At 37.2% G+C, this 19,335-nt stretch overlaps 1 pseudogene; it reads right to left on the bottom strand.

Annotated features, from left to right (window-relative positions):
* Window positions 1-7,883: 7,883 nt before the first annotated feature.
* LOC131819064 (U4 spliceosomal RNA) lies at window positions 7,884-8,013 on the bottom strand (annotated as a pseudogene).
* Window positions 8,014-19,335: the final 11,322 nt, after the last annotated feature.

Genomic DNA, 19,335 nt, shown 5'->3' with positions numbered 1-19,335 from the left:
TTGTTGTACAGTTGGAGAAATGGGGTACATACTTTTTACTTTATTATGTAACATTTTCCTTTGTTCTTATGTTTGTAGTTTACATTTTGGTTCCTATCTTGTGCTGTTAATGATGGTAAATTTTTTCTTTTTTTCTTTCTTTTTTTTTTTTTTTTGTTTGTTTATTTTATCTGCTGGTTCTGGATAGCTGTGTTGTGAGACATTACCAAAAGTTCATATGTTCGGGGCGCCTGGGTGGCTCAGTGGGTTAAGCCGCTGCCTTCGGCTCAGGTCATGATCTCAGGGTCCTGGGATCGAGCCCCGCATCGGGCTCTCTGCTCAGCAGGGAGCCTGCTTCCTCCTCTCTCTCTCTGCCTGCCTCTCTGCCTACTTGTGATCTCTCTCTGTCAAATAAATAAATAAAAAAAAAAATCTTTAAAAAAAAAAAAGTTCATATGTTCTATCTTCTTGGCAAATACCGCTTTTTGTATTTTTAGTGCCTTTGGCTAAAATTCTTTTTTTCTGATACTAAGAATTACTTAGAATGTCTTTTCTTATACTGTTATCTTTACAATTTCTGTGATTTCTTTTTATAGATTAATTTTTTTAAATGTAGCCTGTGGAGGGTTTTTTTTTTTTTTTAAAGATTTTATTTATTTATTTGACAGACAGAGATCACAAGCAGGCAGAGAGAAAGAGGGGGAAGCAGGCTCCCCGCCAAGTAGAAAGCCCGATGCAGGGCTCGATCCCAGGACCCTGAGGTCATAACCTGAGCTGAAGCCAGAGGCTTAACCCACTGAGCCACCCAGGCTCCCCAGCCTATGGAGTTTTTATTGTAATATGAAATTTTCTATTTTTAAAAAAAATTTAATTCCCTTTAGCTAACATATAGTATTACATTGGGTTCAGTTGTACAATATAATACCTTCTGGTAACCATCTATTTGTTTTCTATAATTAGGAGTCTGTTCCTTGATTTGTCTTTCTTTTTCTCTTAGATTTTTCCCTTTGCTTGTTTTGTTTCTTAAATTCCACATATGAGTATAATCATATGGTATTTGTCTTTCTCTGACTGACTTATTTTGCTCAGCATTATACTTTCCTGCTCCATCCATGTCATTGGAAATGGCAAGATTTTGTTCTTTTTTATGGCTGAGTCTTATTCCTTTGTACATATATACTACATCTTCTTGATACATTTGTCAATCAATGGTCACGTGGGCTGCTTCTATATCTTGGCTATTGGAAATAAGGCTGTTATAAACAAAGCGGTTCACGTATCCCTTTGAATTAGTGTTCCTGTATTCTTTGGGTAAATACCCCATATGTGATTGCTGGATCGGAGGGTAGTTCTATTTTTAACTTTCTGAGGAAATTTCATACTGTTTTCTAGGTGGCTATACCAGTTTACATTCCCACCAACAGTGCATGAGTCTCCCTTTTCTGCATATCCTAGCTAACACCTGTTGTTTATTGTGTTGTTGATTTTAGCTTTTCTGACAGGTATGTGATTATATCTCATAGTTTTGACTTGCATTTCCCTGATGATAAGTGATGATGAGCATCTTTTCCTGTCTCTGTTGGTCATCTGTGTGTCTTCTTAGGAGAAAAAATTGCTTATGTCTTCTGGCTATTTTTAATTGGATTTTTTTGGGGGGGTGTTATGAAATTCTTTATGTGTTTTGGATACTAACCCTTTGTTGGACATGTCATTTGCAATATTTTTTCCCATTACATAAATTGCCTTTTAGTTTTGATTGTTTCCTTCACTGTACAGAAGCTTTTTATTTTGATATTGTTCCATAGTGTATTTTTTTTTTAAAAATTTATATATTTATTTGACAGAGAGAGAGAGCACAAGCAGGGGGAGAGGTTAAGGGAGAGGGAGAAGCAGGCTCCCTGCAGAGAAGAAAAAGCCTGATATAGAACTCAATCCCAGGACTCTGGAATCATGACCTGAGCTGAAAAGTGGCTTAACCAACTGAGCCACCCAGGTGTCTGCATAGTGTATTTTTGCTTTTGTTTTCCTTGCGTCAGGAGACATATACAGAAAGAAGTTTCTACAGTCAATGTCAAAGAAGTTACTGCCTGTGTTTTCAAAGTTTCTATTTTCTTTTTAATTTATTTTTTTTAATTTTTATAAACATATATTTTTATCCCCAGGGGTACAGGTCTGTGAATCACCAGGTTTATACACTTCACAGCACTCACCAAAGCACATACCCTCCCCAATGTCCATAATCCCACCCCCTTCTCCCAAACCCCCTCCCCCCAACAACCCTCAGTTTGTTTTGTGAGATTAAGAGTCACTTATGGTTTGTCTCCCTCCCAATCCCATCTTGTTTCATTGATTCTTCTCCTACCCACTTAAGCCCCCATGTTGCATCACCACTTCCTCTATTTTTAATATATGATTTTTACCCAGATTATACTTACCAATGTGTTTAGACTTACCATATTTATGTTTTTTATTATACTACGCTTCCCCCCCGCTCCTTTTTGCCTATTTTTGGTTGATTGGATTATTTTACTCCATTTTCCTCCTCCACTGATGGTTTGTAAATTGTACTTCCCATTTATTTTCTTTTATTAGTTATATTTGTAATTTTAATACACATACTGATTGTATATCTTTCCACCATCAGGTAAACTACCTCTGTCCTGTCCCTGAATGAGGTGAAATTCTTGATCTATTTTTACTTCCATCATTTTCCATCTTCTCTGGCACTTCTTAAATCCTGAGTTAAAGCTGCTAAAGCTTTTTGGACAAAATCAACATTTATTTGCATCTAATTAGTTTTACTGCTGTGTTTGCTCACCCTTGCTTTATATATCCAGGTCTCTGTTTCAATCTCTCTCTCTCTTCTTTTGGGAATACATTCTTGAGAAATTCTTGTTAGAGTTTGTATATGGTAAACTGAAACCTTATATGTCTGAGAATGTCTTTTTTTTTTTTTTTAAGATTTTATTTATTTATTTGACAGAGAGAGATCGCAAGTAAGCAGAGAGGCAGGCAGAGAGAGAGAGGAGGAAGCAGGCTCCCCACTGAGCAGAGAACCTGATGCAGGGCCCGATGCCAGGATCCTGAGATCATGACCGGAGCCGAAGGCAGATGCTTTAACCCACTGAGCCACCCAGGTGCCCCAGTCTGAGAATGTCTTTATTTTGAAAAATAATTAGACCTGTAGAATTTTAGGTTCAAATCCTTTTCTCTTAGAACATTAGTGATATTACTCCATCAGAAGGTTGAAATGAATTTGATTCTTATTTCCTTTTAGGCCACATTGTTCAGTGTGTTTTTTTCTCCTTGGAATATTTCAAATATTTCTTATTGGTAAGAATATTTTCTCCTTGGAATATTTCAAAAACTTTTATTATGGGTAATATGTTTCTCTAATTCATACACACACACAAACATAAAAAGTTGCACTCAGAATTCTTGCTTTTATCCCTGTTCCCTCTTGTCTATTCTCTCTATAGATAACAATTTCTGTTAGATTCCTGGTTATCTTTCTTGTGTATTTTTATTCAAAGGAAAGCAAAGGCAAGTGTGTATTTCTGTTTCCCCTTCTTTGTGATAGAAAAAGTACCATACTACATAATTTGCTTTGCATCTTGCTTTTTTTCAAGATCTTTCTACATCAGTAAGTTGAGATAGGCAACAAACTTTTATTCAGTGGTGTGGATGTATCCTTAGTTTCTTCAATCAATATCCTGTTAGTGAACAGTTGGATCACTTCCATTTTTTACTATTACAAATAATGCTATAATGAGTAATCTACCTTTGCCATTTTTTGGGTTTCTGAATATGAATTTTATAAATTTAATTTAAAATTCAGTTGTACTTAAAATACACTGTTATATTATTTCAGGTGTCCAACATAGAAGATATGTTACACACACAGACACATTGTAGTATTATTCGGTTACAAAAAAGAATAAAATCTTGCCATTTGCAACAACATGGGTGGCACTAGAGAGGATAATACTAAGCAAAATACATTATGCCATTTTTGTATGTGTACAGATGTATCTGAGGATAGATTCCTAGAAGTAGGATTGTTGGGTCAAGGATAAATGCATCTGCATTTTTGGTAGAGATAGCTGGATTCCTCTCCACGAGGTTTATACCATTTCACTTTCCCATTAGCAATGTTCCCCTGAGCCCATTTCAACTCTAGCATTAAGAGTTGTCAAAACTGTGATTTTTGTCAATGTGATAGGTAATAAATGGTATCTCATTGTAGTTTTGATTTTTTTATTCTGAGCAGGTTGAGGCTTTTTAAAATAAGGTTAGTGGCTTGTATTTTGTTGTTGTTGTTACCTGCTTTTACTGAGGACTATGTGTATCCTTTGTCCATTTTTATTTTTGGTTGTTCGTCATTTCTTCTTGAATTTTAGGTAGTCATTATAATCATTATAAAAATAATCTCTATAAATTATAAAGGGAGATCAGTTTGTAATAAAAATTTTTAACTTTCCCTCTCCCAGATTAGTCACTGGGCTTTTAATTTTGCTTATGCTGTTTTGTTGTTGTTGTTTGGTAGTTTTAGGACATACATAAGGTTTAGATTTTTATTCAGTCAAATTTACCAATCTTATATTGCCTTTGGATTTTGTAGTCTGACTTCTACAGGACGTCCCCACTCCATTTTTAAAGTATTTCTAGTATTTCATTTTTTACCTTTAAAGCTTTAATCCTTTTGGAGTTTTTGTGCACATTGTGAAGTAGGGAACCAACTTCATCTTTTCCCAGACTCCTACTCAGCCATCCTGCCATTTATTAAAACGTCTTTCTTCATTTTAGTAATTTGAAATCTCATCTTTATAATATAATAATCTCATGTATACATTTTGGTCTGTTTATGAGCATCCTATTGCTCAGTGGTCTGTCTCTTCAGTCACTAATTATACACTTTCGGTTAGTATGTTTTGATAGTAGGTCTATTTTTACATAATTGCTCTCTTTCAAAGTTTTCCTGGCCCTTTTAAAATTTATTTTTCTATATGAATTTAGGGTCAATTTGTCTAGTTGTAGGGGAGAAAAACTAAAACCCTGTTGGTGTTTTATTGGATTGCATTAAATTAACTAAAGGAGAATTGACTTTAAGTCTTTCTTTCCAAGAATATAGCATCTCTTTTTCATACTATTTTTTAATCCTTTGGTAGTAGTTCTCTTTTCCTCCTTCCATTTGTTTTTGCACATTTCTTATTAAGTTTGTTCTTAGCTGTGAATAGGTTCTTCCCTCCATTGTATCTTTTAACTCTTGTTTTATGATATAGAGTGTATTGATTTCTTTTTAACTATCTCTACATCCTGCCACCCTACTGAATTATCTTATATTTTGTTGTGGTATTTTAGTTGATTTACTGAGTTTACAGATTCAAAACTGTGTCATCTCAAAATAGAGATAGCTTTGCCTCTTTTCAGTCTTATGCCTCTCCTTTCTCTCTCTAGTCTAATTTTGTTGGTCCAAGATAGTGTTAAGTATGGTGATGACTCTGAGCTCCTGTGTACTTAATTTTAAGTACAAAAAATGAATGCTCCTCGTGTTTCTACATTTTATCAGAAGTGTGACCTCTGGGTTGATTTTCTGTGATGCACTCATCTGCCCCGATCCCCCCATTTGTCCCAGAGGTCATCTGTGGACTGCTACTATCCATAGGGCAAGCTTCTGGCCTCTCTCTGCTTGGGCACATTCCCTAGCTGTGGGAGAGTGTTCTTAGCCCTTGTGCAGATGAGATGGGGTATCCTGTGGAGCTATTTCTTCCAAAGTGACCCCCGTAACCAATGAGGTTTGGAAATCATTCCAGAAGGTTTAGGAAAAGGGGAGGATAGAGAGAAGAGCTATCATTGTTGCCTAGCATCTGTCATATGATAGGCATGCTGCATATTCTCCATGTGGAGAGGCTGATTAGGACCAAAGGAACACAAGGCACTAATCTTACCCAAATAGCCCTGGATACCCACGTGTGTTGAGTCTTGCAGCGTCTTCTCTGGAATAGTTGGTCTAAGGAAAAAAGGAGTGGAACTGCTAGAGCTGCTCTTAAATCAAGGCATCTTCTGTAGTACGTGTATAGATAGTACTCATGGAAGCAGAACTTTCTCTGGAATCTTGTAGGATTTGTATCTTTTAAAAAAAATGTTATTTTTTTATTAGAGGGAGAGAGTCCATGCACATGCACAAGAGTGGTAGGGAGGGGCAGAGGGAGAAGCAGACTCCCTCTGAGTGGGGAGCCTGATGTGGGGCTCATTCCAGGACCCCAGGATCATGACTTGACCTGAAGGCAGATGCTTGCCCGACTGAGCCACCCAGGCACCCCTAGGATTTATATCTTAACTTTGACATTATAAAAACTTGCCAGAATTGAGTCTGTGTGTCTGTGTTGTCTCCCCTACCCACCTTACCCTTTTCTGTTCTTCTTTCACTGTTGTTAGACAGATCTAGAGTTTCTGGATCTTTCAAATCATTTCATTTCTTCCTTAGTCTCTGAAATTTTAAATTCTGTGGTGTGCTGTATTTGACTATATTTTCCAGTTGACTACTTTAATTTTTGGCTTTGTAAATTTTGATTTTGGATCACATAATGAGGATTTAATTTCAGTGGTTTTTTAAATAGACTTTATAAGAGCAGTTTTTGACTCACAATAAAATTGAGGTAAAGGTACAGAGATTTTCCATGTATCTCTGCCCCCAACATGTGCATAGCCTTTGCCATCTTCAACCTCTCCCACCAGAGAGGTACACATGTTATAAATGATGAACCTACAATGACACATCCTTCTCACTCAAAGTCCATGCTTTACCTTGAGGTTCACTCTTGGGATTGTATGTGTTATGAATTTGGACAAATGTATAATAACATATATCCATCATTATATTATTATAGTAATATATATAATATAAAATGTAATTTTATACAGTACACTCTAGATATTAATTGTAAATATATAAATATATTAATACCCATAATATATGGAATATATTACAGTATAGTAATATGGTATCATCCAAAGTATTTTCACTGCCCCAAACCTCCTGTACTCCTCTTCCCCTTACCCTCCAACCCTGACAACCATTGATCTTTTCACAGTTTCCATAGTTTTGCCTTTTCCAGAATGTTATATAATCAGAATTATAGAGTATATAGCATTTTCAGATTGCCTTCTTTCAGTTAGTAATATGCATTTCAATTTCTTTAATGACTTGTCATAGCTTTTTAGCTCATTTCTTTTTAGTGTTAAATAATACTGTATTGTCTGGGTGTGCCATAGTTTATTCATATATATATATATATATATATATATATATATATATATATTATCCATTTATCTGCTGAAGGACATCATGGTTGCTTCCAAGTTTGGGCGATTATGCATAAAGATGTTTTAAACATCTATGTGCAGATGATTTTTATGTGGATTTGTTTTCACCTCCTTTGGATAAATGCTGAGGAGTGAGATTGCTGGTTGTATGATAAGAGTATGTTCAGTTTTATAAGGAATTGCCAAATTATCTTCCAAAGTGGCTGTGCCGTTTTGTGTTCTCACCAGCAATGAATAAGAGTTCTTATTGTTCTATATCCTCACCAGAATTTGCTGTTCTCAGCATTATAGATTTTGGCCATTCCAACAGGTGTATAGTGGTTTTTCTTTATTGTTTTAATTTATACATGTATGAGTGCTGATGCAAGCATCTTTTCATATGATTAATGCCACCTGTTAATCTTTTTTTGGTGAGGTATCAAGGTCAGGCATTTTTTTTTAAAGGATTTATTTATTTATTTGACAGAAAGAGACATAGAAAGAGAGGGAACACAGCAGAAGGAGTGGGAAAGAGAGAAGCAGGCTTCCTACAGAGCAGGGAGCCTGACGCAGGGCTTGATCCCAGGACTCTGGGATCATGACCTGAGCGAAAGGCAGATACTTAACAGCTGAGCCACTCAGGCGCCCTAAGGTCAGGTATTTTTCAATTAGCAATAATTGCACCTCAGATAAACCTTATTGGCTATGATACTGCTACTGCGCAAAGCTAGGTCAGGCATTTTTTTTTTTTTTTAGATTTATTTATTTATTTATTTATTTGACAGGCAGAGATCACAAGGAGGCAGAGAGGCAGGCAGAGAGAGAGAGAGGGAAGCAGGCTCTCCACTGAGCAGAGAACCCGATTGGGACTCGATCCCAGGACCCTGAGATCATGACCTGAGCCGAATGCAGCGGCTTAACCCACTGAGCCACCCAGGTGCCCTAGGTCAGGCATTTTTAATTGGATTGTTTGTCTTCCTGTTTTTGACTTTTAAGTTCTTCATTTATTTTGGATAATAGTCCTTTTTCAGATGTGTCTTTTTTAAAGATTTATTTATTTATTTTAGAGAGAACATGAGTGGGAGTGGCAGAGGGAGAGTTGGAGAAAGAGAGGGAAGAACAGACTCCTTGCTGAGCAGGGAGCCCAATGTGGGGCTCAGTCTCACAACCCTGAGTTCATGACCTGAGCTATAATCAAGAGTCAGATGCTCAACCAACTGAGGCACCTAGACACCCCTCGATGTGTCTTTTGCAAACATTTTTTTTTCCTAGTCTATTATTTGTCTTCTCATTTTATTGATACATCTTTCTCAGAGCACGAGTTTTAAATTTTAATAAAGTTTAGCTTATCCATTATTTCTTTTGTGGATTGTGCCTTTCATGTTGTATCTAAAAAGCTATTGCCATTCCCTAGGTTTTCCAGATTTTCTCCTTAGTTATCTTCTAGGAAGTTTATAGTTTTGCATTGTACATTTAGGTCTGTGATCTATTTTGAGTTAATTTTTGTGAAAGATATAAGGTCTTTGTCTAGATTTATGTTTTTGCATCTGAATGTTCATTTGTTTCACCACCATTTGTTGAAGAGACTATGTTTTCTCTATGACATTGCCTTTCATGTTTTGTCAAAGATCAATTGACTGTATTAATGTCATTCTATTTTAAGGATGTCTCTTCTGTTCCATTGATCTGTCTCAATGACAAGTTTTTGTTTATTTCTTCTCTAATTTGTTTTTATTCATAGTTTCCTGCTGTTTTTTATGAGTGCAGTGTTCTCTCATATGTGTGTGTATTTAATATTAAAGACTGATCTTGGGGCGCCTGGGTGGCTCAGTGGGTTAAGCCACTGCCTTCAGCTCAGGTCATGATCTCAGGGTCCTGGGATCGAGTCCCACATCGGGCTCTCTGCTCAGCAGGAAGCCTGCTTTCTCCTCTCTCTCTCTCTGCCTACTTGTGATCTCTCTCTGTCAAATAAATAAAATCTTTAAAAAAAAAAAAAAAAAAAAGACTGATCTTATGTTAATGTTTTTAAGTTTCATCCATAATGTAGTATGTATCAAAACATCAGTTCTTTTTATTGCTGAATATTTTTCCATTGTATGGATTTATCACATTTTGTTTATCTATTCTTCATTTGGACACTTGGCTATTATGAATAATATTGCTGTGAAAATTTACAAGTTTTTGTGTTGACACATGTTTTCAGTTTTCATAGGTATATACCTAGGAATGAGATTTTGGGGTCATATGGCAACTAAGTGTTAAACATTTTGAGCAACTGTGGTAAAGGTGTACAGAGTGGCCACACAATTTTAATATGTCACAGGAATATATGAGGATTTCTACTTCTTTATGTGTCAGTTCTTCCTCTGTTTGATACTTTTATTTTGTGGTGTTGATTTTCCTAAAATGTTTTATGATTCTTGGTTATATATTCCTTGCATTGGAAGTTCTCTTGTTGTTGTATATAATTAATTTTTGGATATATTACAATTCAGCAACAGATAACTACAACACATATATACTTTGAAACTACAATTAACTAGAATGCTTAGGAAATTGAATTGGATCTTCCTGATTAAGAAAAAGAAAAAAAAAAACCAAACAAAAAAAACAATACTCACTTCGCTTAAATTCTTGTGGTGAAAAAAAAATTTTTTTTTTAATTTTATTTATTTACTTATTTTGGGGAGAGAGAGAGACTGAGAGAGCGAGAGCATGAGCAGGGCAGAGGGAGAGAGACAAGTAGACCCCCTGCTGAGCAGGGAGCCCAATGCAGGACTCAGTCCTAGCACCCTAGAATCATGACCTGAGCTGAAGGCAGACCCTTAACGGAGAGAGCCACCCAGGTGCCCCATGATGAAAATTCTTTAAAAAACACTTACAAAAATAGAGGAGTTTATATGTTTGCTTTGAAAAGTGTGTTTGTAATGTAAAATAATTCTGGATGCTTGGGGATTTCAAACCTCCTAATGTCAGATCCATGAGTATAGGTGGTTCAGTTTGGAGATTGTTATTTTAGAAGTTACCTTGCTAAATGGACTCTGTGATCTTCCAGCTGTTCCTTGAACATGTTGAGTCCCTTTTATGTGGGAGCATCTTCCATGATGGTCTCTTTGCCTCAAATGCTCCTGGCCTCTTTTCATGTTTTGATTCCAGGTGACCTCATTTGATGAACAACCAGAGTCAGTACTGGGAGTATGGAAAGAAGGGAGAGGTGCTGTTGATAAACAGTCATGATATCTGGACCTCAAACAGTAATTCTGGAGACAGGTTACTGCTCTCAAGGTGGAACATGATTGTGAAAAGGCAGGATGATCCTGTTACATGGACAAACTTGGGATTGCTTAAGCTGTAGACTGGAGTTATACCTGGGTCTGAGAATGATACCTGGCCCTAGGACTCAAGATTAGGGAAGCAAAATGAATTACAGATATGAGTGACTGTGGAGCTGGATCTAAGCTGTTAATCCTGAATGGGCTATAGCTGATACCTTGGATTTGTGTTCCATGTGCATAACATGGAGATGATGCCCTTTTGGGCCTTCAGGGATAACAATGTTCTACCAAGGTCACTAGAAAATAGAGAGGTAGTGTAAATTTATTCTCCCTTCAACAGTATTTAGATTGTTTCTTAGCAGTGATATTAAAGCCCTCCAATAATTGAGAATTCACTTTGTGAGATCAATGGTACCTCCTCTGAGTTTACATTGTCCTTGAAAATGAGTTCTTTTGTTAATTTATAGATAGTAGCTTTTTATATGCTTTATTTAAAAAAAATATTTTATTTTTAAGTAATCTCTATACCCAATGGAGGGCTCGAACTGGCAACCCTGAGATCAGGAGTCACATGCTCCACTAACTGAGCCAGCCAAGTGCCCTTATATGTACTTTAAATAACAGAATTTGAGGGGCAACTGAGTGCCTCAGTGCATTAAACCTCTGTCTTCGGCTCAGGTCATGATCTCAGGGTCCTGGAATCAAGCCCTGCATTGGGCTCTCTGCTCACAAGGAGCTTGCTTCCTGCTCTTTCCCTGCCTGCCTCTCTGCCTGCTTGTGATCTCTCTGTCAAATAAATAAATAAGATCTTAAAAAAAAAAAAAAGATGGGGAGAGTTTAAAAAAAAATAATAGAATTTTGAGGATATGTCTAGGCTGTGAGAATGGAATCAACATTTTCTTGTTTCAAAGTTCAATCAAGTGGTCATTAAAAAATTGCAAAGAATGATGTGGTTTCTGAAATACATGAGGACCACTGCTTTTAATTAACTTAAAAGTTTTACTAGGTGATACATGAGGTGGTATTTCAAACTATTTCATAAAACTAAGCTGATTGACAAACTAATAAAATCTAGACTTCATTGAACTGTTTGGGCCCATTGAATTTGACAGTCATGCTATTTCAAACTTGGGCTGTTCCTACAAATCACCTTTAATGATCCTACTTGGTAACAGCTCTCCCTTGGCTATCCTCTTGGGCATCCTAATAACCTCATTTATATCTATTTTGAACCATCTCTCTCCAGTGATCATTACTTCCAATTTTACCCAATAGCACAAATCTCAGGATTTTATCATTTCAGTCTTGTCACACAGCTTTTCCATTTTACTTTATGTAAGGTGGTACCAAGATGTGTCCTGGAAAATTGGTGTGCAAGTAAACAGTTTCCTGCTCAGAAGTCCTATGTGCATTCCTATTCTACTGCCACAGGGTAGACACAGTACCTTTCCTTTGTTTCATGGAAGCTTGATCATATATAACTTTATGCAAACTGCATTTCCTACTATGAGGTTTTCTGCATGAATCTATTTATTACTTTTATCCTAGAGATTATGCATGCACTTTTAGGTCAGTTAATGTTATAAAACTTCTAATATTACTCTATAAAAACAATATTTCTTAAGTGGTGGCAGTTTCTTCTGGTCACTACAGAAATATACAATTGCAGTACATTAAAAATTTTTTACAGTACTGGGGTGCCTGGGTGGCTCAGTGGGTTAAAGCCTCTGCCTTTGGCTTGGGTCATGATCCCAGGATCCTGGGATAGAGCCCCACATGGGACTCTGCCCAGCAGGGAGTCTGCTTCCATTCCTCTCTCTCTGCCTCCCTCTCTGCCTACTTGTGATCTCTGTCTGTCAAGTAAATAAATAAAATCTTAAAAAAATATATTTTTTAAACAATACTTATATGATATAATACTTGTTGAACAAAATGCATTTTTCTGTTGTGTAGATTGTTATTTTCTCTTCTGTCATGTTTTCTCCAGTGGTTTTCTTTTTGTGTCTCATCAGAGATATTCCACAACACATGCCTCTACTGGGCTAACTTCTTAGAATCTGTTTTGGGTCTGTAGTACAGGAAAAATAAGAATTTTGCCTTTCATCGTCACAGGTGGTTACTGATATTTGATCTAAGTTGGCAAAGTGCTTTGTGATTTTTGGAGAGTGGGTCCTTCTTAATAAATGTATGGTGTCATTATTGTCATCTCTTGACCTATTTAATATTAATCAGATTATATCTACTGCTTTTCTCACCTGTTTTCTATGTTATCTCCTGAAATATTTCCATGGATGGGCTACATGGTATTTGCCTTCATGGCACTGTGTATTGGCTTATATTTCTCTATCAGCCCATCTTTCTTCAAAAGGATTGTGATCTCACCACTTGTTAAGGTCTTCAGATTCAGATTCAAACAGTCTTGATATGTTTAAGAGAAAAGATGACATCAAGTCTTTTTGATTAATGAAGAACAGCTACCATGTAGTAAGTAATGTTCCAATAGCTTGCTAGAAATACCAATAGCTAGATATTTGCCTCCTAGATTTCAGAAAACCCTCCTGATCCTGAAACTCTTTCTTTATTATTAATTTTTTTTAAAGATTTTTTATTTATTTATTTGACAGAGAGAGATCACAAGTAGGCAGAGAGGCAGGCAGAGAGAGGAGAGGAGGAAGCAGGCTCCCTGCTGAACAGAGAGCCCGATGTGGGACTCGATCCCAGGACCCCGAGATCATGACCTGAGCCGAAGGCAGCGGCTTAACCCACTGAGCCACCCAGGCACCCCTTTATTATTAATTTTTTTAAAAAAGATTTTATCTATCCATTTGACAGACAGATATCACAAGTAGGCAGAGAGGTGGGCAGAGAGAGATAGGAGGAAGCAGGCTCCCCTCCAAGCAGAGAGCCCAATGAGGGGCTCGATCCCAGGACGCTGGAACCATGACCCGAGCCGAAGACAGATGCCTTAACCCACTGAGCCACCCAGGCACCCCAAAACTCTTTAGACTGTAGGCACCATCTTTTATGCATTGAGTCAGTGGAAAGTTGATGGTCCCATTTACATAGATCTATTGCCCGTAGAAAATGTTCACAAGTGTAGTTTCATTGGAACTCCTTTGCCCTACAACTCTTGCCTCAGATGATTTATGCAAAAATCTACAACTATGACCAAGACACAATAGAAACCTATAATATTCCCCTGTGGAATATCAAATGTAAATTTCTGCTCTGCCTACCTGGTAGCCAGATATACAGAGGAAGGGAAAGTTAACTTCTCGCCCTGATTCATCACTTTTATTGAAGTTAAATTCTTTTGTTTTAATGCACACTTGATTGAGCAAGCATTTATTGAGGCGGTTATGGTTTGTGGGAGAAAGAGACAGTTGAAGAAAGAACAAATGAATATAATGTAAATCAAATACTTAGTCCTTTTAAAGTAACTACAAAGACTTAAATGTGTGTTCTTAATGGTAATTTTTACAAAACTCCAATAGGAGGCTTTGACAGGGATTGTTTTGGTGGGGAGATGGGTTTTCTTTTCACATGCTAATCACCTGCTCCTGGTGATATTTCTCGTCTTGACTGCAGTCACGGAATTGAATAATTTATGGAATGAATTTTGTTGTAAATTTATTGTGTCACAAGCAGGTTGTAATTTCACTAACAGTTCACTTAAGTTATTAAGTTAAAAAAAATGTGGTTGATAGGATAGTGCATTTGAAGGTTTTTTTTTCCTCCCTGCAAGTTCACATCTTACATATTTTCAAAACAGAGCACTTGCCTAATTTTTATTCAGAATCTGATATGCGAGAAGGAGGCACACATTAACATAAGTGGAATTGCATTTGCACACTATTGTTGAATTTTAGAAGTCGTAAACAAATTATTGAAGATTTTATGGAGACAGAAATAACATTAAACCCCCAGTGCTGTGGAGCTCCTGCCATTGTTTTCTGAATAACTGTCCCCTGCTTGCTGATGACGAATGAAGAGTCGGTGGTGTAAAGGTGAGGATGCTCTTGGGAAGGGAAAAAGCCACATTAATTCCTTTAAATTTTACTTCAGTTCGGAGGTTAAGATAATGGCAAGTTGTCACTCCCCCAAATTTTATCCAATCCAGATGGAATACAATGGAGAATTTTAAAAAAAAATCTTTAAAAATCTCTCACAGGGGTTTCCGATTGGCCTTCATCTACATTCAAGACATTCTCAGGCCTTCTCTTTTAATGGCCGTTCTGCTGGGATAAGAGGAAACATTTGGCCACTGCAGAAACCTCATCTTAGTTTCTGCCCCCACTGCTTCAGCATTCAGCAAACACACATTTAAGGTCTCCTGTTATTTACATTGAAATTTTTCTATTGACCCTGCCAGTGTGAATGAATTTCAAACAAGTCATTTCTTTCTCTGCATAGATGATTTCCCTAGGTTCCTGGTGGGGGTTACTTTTAATTCCTCTAGGACTACCCTCTATTCCTGTTAGCACCCTGAGGATTTGCTTTCTGTTTTCCACCCTGTTCCCCACATGTGACCCCCCTTTTCTTGTACCCTACCCTGGGTATTCCAACTCTAGTGTGGGGGATGTTGGATAATAGCCACTATTCTTGAACAGGAATACTTTATAGGCCTTCAGAATAGACATTTTCACCATCTGTTACATAGAACCTAGAAATGTGTTGGGAAAACAGGTTATAATTAACTAAAAAAATGGGTAAGACTTTGTGTATCTTAATGCATTTAGAGTTGAGGAAATAGCCTCTCAGATTTTCATGAAAAGAAATGGAGCTTGTACTTTTTTTTTTTAATTAATAAGATTTTGGGGAGCAGTTTTGGGTTTACAAAAAAATCTAAAGGAAGGAACAGAGAGCTCTCATACTCCCTCCTCCTGTCCCCAGTTTCTCCTGTTAACATTTTGCCTTAGTGTGTACATTTTTTATAATTGATGAGTCAATTGTTCATACACCATTAAACTAACATTCATCATTTACATTAGGTTTTATTCTTGTTGTGTGTTCTATGGATTTTGACAAATGTATGGTGATGTATGTCCACTATTACAGTATCATATTGAACAGTTTCACTGCCCTGTGCTTCATCTATTCATCCCTACCCCCAATCCTTCGGCAATCACTGTTCTTTTTATTATGAAGGGGTTCAGGACAAGTCTCTCCAAAATGTGCTACTTTGACCTGTGGAATATTTTGAGTTAAAGATAATCAAGACCCTGTGGTCTCAAGAGAAACTTTTGTCCCTCTTTTAATTACCTAGAAGAATCTAAATTGGGGGTCTTTCCCAGAGTAAGAGTTATTACCAGAGATAAATTTCATCTGAGTGACCTATCTGTATGGCAAGATAAACATCTAACTACCAAACATCTGCTCTTCTTATTGCCCTGTGATTTACCCTCCTTCCCTTTGAAGTTCCAGGCTCCTATTCCATTCCTTAGCTCAGGATGGCATATATACCTCATTTTACCTTTCTTTCTTTGAACTTCTCCTATGTGTGACATTCCTATATATACTGAATTACATTTCATTTCTCTTGTTAACCTTTCTCTTGTCAATTTAATTATTAGAAAAACTGGAAGAACCTTAAATGCAGAGAAAAAATTTTCCTTCCCAACAACTGTTTCCATAGCTTTGCCTTTTCTAGAATGTCATATGGTTAGAATCATACAGTACGTTGCCTTCTCAGATTGACTTAACAATATGCATTTAAGATTCATCCATGTCTTTTTGTGGCTTGATCGTTCATTCCCTTTTAATTGGTGAATAATCAGCTTATACCTTTAATTGTTTAGTATTGAGTTAGGAACTGAGGTTTTCTGATATAGAAGAAAAGGAAAAAGAGACTTACCTTTTGCTCCTGGGTCCAGCCTGGCATTTTTTTTCCTACCACTGATACCTGGTAGATTTAAATTACCAGCATGCTTTATGGATTCCAGACAATGAGACTAATTTAACAATTAGTTAAATGAGGAAAATGAGACTTATTAATTTGATTATATTTCATATATCTATATTAGCATTTTCTCTTGGCTTATGATAAAAAAAGCATACAATGTCTAGTCTCTAAGTCTAAGTCTCTAAGAAAAAGAGACTTGTTTTTAATGCTGCAGGTATACATTTGATCTGAAAGCATTTCAGGGAAATTATAATTCTGTGTCTATACTTGTTTCATATCAGGCAGGCATAATCAGTCCACAGATTTTTTTTCAACACATACTAGATATTAGGAACCAGTTTGTATACTGGGAAAATACTGGTCAATGAGATTGGTGAATAAGCTTACAACATTCTCATTGTAAAGAATAGAGAGGCAATAAACAAATAATGAACAATTTAGGTCCGAAAAAGTTCTAGGAGAAAACAGTTTAATATGGTGGAGTATGTATGTGTATGTGTATGTAGTGTTTATGTAGTCTGTGTGAGTATTCATGGACGTGTGTAGTATGTAGATGTATATGTTGTGTGCGGGTGTTGTGCATATATTCAGTGCATGCACACATTTATAGTGTGTGTGTATGTGTGTGTGTGTGTGTGTGTAGGCAGGTTGCAACTGCTTTCTCTGGAGTATTTAGGGAGGACCTCTCTAAGGAGGTGGCAATTAATTTGATGAGCTGCAAGCAACCATGTGAATATCTGGAAAGGACGTTCCAGGTAGAGGGAACAGTAGGAGCAATAGCCCCGATTCGGAGCTGTCTTTACCCCAGGAACTGAAAAAAGTCTGATGGGATTGGAGCAGAGCAAGTGCTGGGGAAATGGAGATGGAGGAAAGACAAAGACAGTCTTTGTCTACCTGGCAGTCCTGAGCCACACTGGATATTTGACAGTGTGATTTATGGTTGTTATTTTGGGCCATGTAGTAGCTTCTCACTTCCAGAGGGACTGAAGACTAAAGATCGGTCATATGTACAGCCAGCCATGTATAGTTGACTGAGTCCCAATAAAAATTCTGAATATCAATGGTTGGTTAAGCTTCCTTGATTGGCAATAACACCATCAGTATTGTCCCATATCTTCAGAGGGAAGAGTTAGTGCTATACATGACTCTGCTAGAAATGACAACTAGAAGCTTTCTGTGGAGCTGTCCTGGACTTTGGCCATAAGTCTTCTTCCCTTGGCTGATTTCTCTCTATATCCTTTCTTTGTAATAAACGAGAACCATTTCTATTAGTTCAAATCTATTTCCTTGTTGTTGTTGTTTTTAGATGAAAGCATTATTTTGTTTATTTACTATATCTTCTCTGAATTCCTGCCGGGTACCAAGCATTAGGCTGGCCCTGGGGATTATAAAAGCAAAGAAGATATCATCCTTATGCTCAGTAATTTCATCATTTCATGTTCTCAGTGAGCAACACTTCTTTAGGGGTTAGAGAGATGGGTAGAAAATGAACAGTTTTATGTAGGACAAGACATTTCCTGAGGTTGAGGTCCAGACAGCATGCTTTAGGGATAAAATAGGAAGCAGGGGGCAAGAAGGCTGGAGTTAACTTTTATCTCTTCTGTGACTCGTTTCTACATTGGGTAGATAAGCAGGATCATACATTTAAGTCTATCAATTCTTTTCCTATTTAAAGACTTAAATTTCATACCACTTCTGAGCAGGTAAAAACTCTTCCTGAATATTTCTCTCTTTGTTCTTCTGCTCCATCTTCCTCTGGACCCTGGGAAACTGAGGACCCCTTTCTGAAATTCTATAAGAGTTTTAACAAAGCATAAAACAATGAATTGTTCTCTAATGGTTTTTAATCTGTAGGTAAATAGAACAAATTCTTAAATATATGATGAGATTAATGCAAGTTAAATACTAAGTGTTCTAAGGAGAGAGAAGATTCTGGGTATGGGGCACAAATCATATCTTCTGGGAGTGAAGGAGGGGAGCTGGGAAGTGGTGGGGGAGGATTAGAAAACGTGCTATGCAACAGTCAGCTTGTGTTGTTTCTCGGTAGCCTATTGTGTTTTCAGGAATTTTGCCTGCCAGTTGATGTCAACTTAATAGCTTCAAATCAGTATTGATTTGAAGTATTGATACAGAAATTGGTAAAGGCTACAACTCAGGGCTTTGTCCACATTGTGCTGATTGTGAAACACTTACCATCACCCTGGTGGATGTTGGAAAACCATGGCTCTGAGATGACCCTGGGATGGAAAAGGGCAAAGTCTCTAGGTAGAGCACCTAGCTAAAATCTAGGCGGGAAGGCAAGAAAGGACATGGTGTGTGTATGTGTGTGTGTAATAGTGCAAAGGTCAGCATGATCGAAGGGTAGGAGAAACATAGGGGAGGATTAGGAATGAAGTTGGAACATAGGCTAGGGTCGTGTATATCAAAATACTTAGCTAAAGAATTTTGTAAGTTCATTTGGTAAACAGTAAAAGCCATGGAGAGCTTTACAGCATAAGAGTGAGACAAGCAGAGATGATGTTGTATAATTTGTTTCAGATTTATTTATATTAGAAAGAGAGAGAGAGAGAGAGAGAGAGAGAGAGAGTGTGTGTGTGTGTGTGTGTGTGTGTGTGTGTGCAAGAAGGTCAGGGAGGGATAAAGGGAGAGGAGAGAGAGATCTTAAGCAGATTCCCTGCTGAGCATAGAGCCTGACTAGGGGCTTGATCTCATGACCTGAGATCATGACCTGAGCTGAAACCAAGAGTCAGACCCTCAGCCAAATGGCCAAGACACTCACCCAGGTGGCCCAGCAGTTTGCTTAATCTGTCGTCCAAGATCAAGGTCATAGAGTCCTCTGAAAATTCTTGTCTGGGGTCCTCCATGTGTAATCAT

Source organism: Mustela lutreola, chromosome 16, assembly GCF_030435805.1.
Source record: "Mustela lutreola isolate mMusLut2 chromosome 16, mMusLut2.pri, whole genome shotgun sequence".
Classification (NCBI taxonomy): domain Eukaryota; kingdom Metazoa; phylum Chordata; class Mammalia; order Carnivora; family Mustelidae; genus Mustela; species Mustela lutreola.
The sequence above is the reverse complement of the archived record's forward strand: the minus strand, read 5'-3'. Positions and strand labels throughout refer to the sequence as shown.